Genomic DNA, 3,605 nt, shown 5'->3' with positions numbered 1-3,605 from the left:
AGACATTCCACGAGAAGAGTGTTGGCATGGCTCTATACATACCCTGAAGACAATTCATCATAATTGGTATTTGGAAACTTAACTTTGACATGGCACTGCTAGATGGGTGGAGATGGTGGATGGACTGGTGATGACATTCAGACTTGAAGATGACTGTCTGTATATAGATGCAGCCTTGTCTGTAGTTAAGAGAAAAATTTTTGAAAGAAAAGTTCCATTTATCTAGCAACCTAATTGGGTTGTGCAAGTACGAAATGTGATAGAATGCTATAATCTCACTACAGAAGAGGACAAAGATCGTCATAGCATTCATATCAAAGAGTCAAAAGGACATCACGAAGTGAATGGACCTAAGATACAAATTCTATATATAACACAACCACTAAAAATGAAGAAGGTAAATATAGGAACATAAGCTGAACTGAGGTATGCGACCATAGGAGATTACTGGGATGAAGATGTTGTCAGCAAGATAATAGATCTCTTACATGAATACCAGGAGTTGTTTCCCACTAAATTTTAAAACATGAAAGGCATAATAGGAAATTTGGGAGTTATGAGGATTCCTTTAAAGCCTGATGTGAAGCTTGTTAAGGAGAGCCTTATAGACTGAATTTGAAGTATAAGGAGAAGGTAAAAGAAGAATTGGACAAGATGTTAGCAGCAAGGATAATTGAACCCTCGAAGAGTCTGAATGGGTAAGTCCCATGGTAGTTAAGGAGAAGATGGTGGAAGGGGAAATTAGAATCTATGTGGACTTGAGGAAGTTTAATGATGCATGTCTACATGGCCCTTTTCCTACACCATTTGTAGACAAAGTGTTGGATAATGTAGGAGGACAAGAGGTTTACTCTTTTACAAATGGCTTCTCAAGGTATCATCAAATCAAAATTGTACTAGAAGATAGACATAAGTCAATGTTTGCCATATAATCGGGATCTTATCAGTATATAGTGATGGACTTTGGGCTGAGGAATGTGATTGCTATTTTTTCTAGAGTTGTAATTGCAACATTCAAGGAGTACATACACAAATTTATGGAAGTTTACTTCGACAAGTGGACAACATTTGGGCTATTAAAAAAGCATGTGGTGAGCTTAAGATTGATGTTGGATTCATGTAGGCAGTATCAAATATCGTTGAACCTGAAGAAGGGCATATTTTGTGCACCATTTGGAATATTCTTGGTACATGTGGTTTATAAACAAGGATTGTTGGTGGCTCTAGCAAAGATCATAGTCGTTGTGAACCTTCCAACACTGAAAACAGTAAGACAATTATGTACTATGCTAGGACACACTGGTTACTATAGGAAGTTTATAAAAGGATATGCGTAGATAACTGCACCAATGAAGAAGTTGTTGAAGAAGGATGTGACTTTCCAATGGGATGAAGAATGCCAGAAGAGCTTGTACGTGTTGAAAAAAAAGGATTGTAACTGCACTAATTCTAGTTTTCCGAAACTGGAAGAAAGAGTTCCATATACATCTTGATGCATCTTGCATTGTATTGGGTGTAGTGCTAGCATAGCCATGAGAAGGGGGAATTGATAATCCCATAGAATTTGCAAGTAGGAAGTTGTCTAAGACAAAAAATAATTATAGCATGAGAAAAAGGGAGGGGTTTAATATGGTGTATGCATTGTAGAAGTTTAGACATTTCTTGTTGGGAGCACACTTTAATACGTTCAGAGATCATTTTGCACTGAATTACTTAGTGAATAAGCTTGTTTTTAGGAGGGAAAATTGTCAATGGTTGTTATTATTCAAATAATGTGACTTCAAAGTTATAGTGAATTCGGGAAGATTGAATGTTAGGCTTGATCATCTATCCAGGATAGAAACAAGAGAAGAACCTAAAAATATTGAAGATAGCTTGCCCGATGCACAATTGTTCACAATTAAAGTTTCAGATGATCACCTCATGGATATTATTCAGTTTTTATCCATAAATATGGCACCTGTGGAGTAAAATAGAAGGAAAAGGAAGGAATTGGTGGTTCAAGTAGCTGATTTCTCGCTAATTGTGGGACACTTGTATAAAATGAGACCGGGCGAAGTACTTCGTAGATACATCCATGAACATGAAAGATAGAGCATTGTGACATAAGATCATGGAGGACTAGCAGGTGGGAATTATACAGGGAAATCCACTACACAGAAGATTTTCAGAGTTAGGTTGTGGTGGCCTACAATGCATATGGATGCAAAATACTATTGTCAAGGATGTGATGTATGTCAGAGGATGGGAAAGCCATCTACAAGAGATGAAATGGAACTAATACCACAAGCGAGTTTACAGGATTTTGATAAATGGGCAGTTGACTTTTTTTGACCTATCAGTCCACCGGGGAAAAGGACTGGTGCAAGATATATCATTACTGCAACTGATTATTTGACAAGATGGGCCAACGAGAAGCTAGTAAAGGATTGCAGCGCAAAAACCACTACATAGTTCATCTTTGAATGTATACTGTCCAGGTTTGGCTGTCCCAAAATATTAATGAGTGACCAAGGCACACCTTTTCTGAATAAGATGATTGAAGCACTCACTAAGGAATTTCAAGTTTACCATCAAAAGGGAACTCCCTCTAATCCTCAGGAAAATGGGACAGTGGAAGCTTTTAATAAGATTTTGGAGAATGCATTGACCAAGGTGTGCAGTGTGAATAGAGATGAATGGGACATGAGAATTACAACGATGTTGTGGGCATGCCAAATGACATGCAAGAAATTAATAGGATAGACACTTTTCAGGTTGGTATACAAATAAGAAATATTCATGCTTATGGAATGCATTATGCCAAGCCTAGGAATTGCAGTTGTCACAGATATAGAAGACCCCGACATGATGAAGGAACGAATGTCATAGATACTAGCTTTAGAAGAAGACAGATTCATAGAAGGATTCCATCAATAGGTGCAGAAAGAAAGTGATCAATCCTAGCACGACAAGCATTTCAAGAAGAAGATATTTCGGGAAGGAAATCTTGTATGATTATATGACAGTAAGTTCATGAAGTTCCTGAAAAAATTCAAAACACATTGGTTGGGACCATATATCCTCAAGAACATTTTAGATGATGGTATTGCTCATCTTGTAAAGTTGAATGTTTATATGATTCCAGAATGAGTGAATGGTATTAGATTGAAGATATACAAGGATGAGTATTTCCTTGGAGCTTTGCACTAAAAAATTAAGGGGAGGAACTCTTAGTGCCACATGCAGTTGAAAGTGGGCATGGGACTATAAACTACTCTGCAGGAAGGGACTTCTCCGAAGGAAGATTACTACATTATACTTGAGAGTATGACGAAGTCCAAGGGAGATGTGACGAAGAAGACGTGATTGTGCCAAAGGGGAAATCTTATGAAGTTAGACAAAAATATGACCATTGGCAGGAAAAAGGGCACCATTAAAAGGAAATTACCATTGAGGACTGCAGGAGAAAAGAATTTATGAAGCACAATTTATTGTATCTAACCCATACCTACATTAAATGAGCTAACTCTAAGCCAATAATGAGCCTGGGAATTAAAAATTGTTATAAAAATCACATCCTATGCGACATTTTATACTTTGTTTCCTAGAGAGATCACAAATTG

This window comes from Pinus tabuliformis, chromosome 8 (assembly GCF_031772625.1).
Source record: "Pinus tabuliformis cultivar Carrire ecotype Pingquan chromosome 8, CPIR1, whole genome shotgun sequence".
Taxonomy (NCBI): Eukaryota; Viridiplantae; Streptophyta; class Pinopsida; order Pinales; family Pinaceae; genus Pinus; species Pinus tabuliformis.
This window is presented reverse-complemented; position numbering follows the sequence as displayed.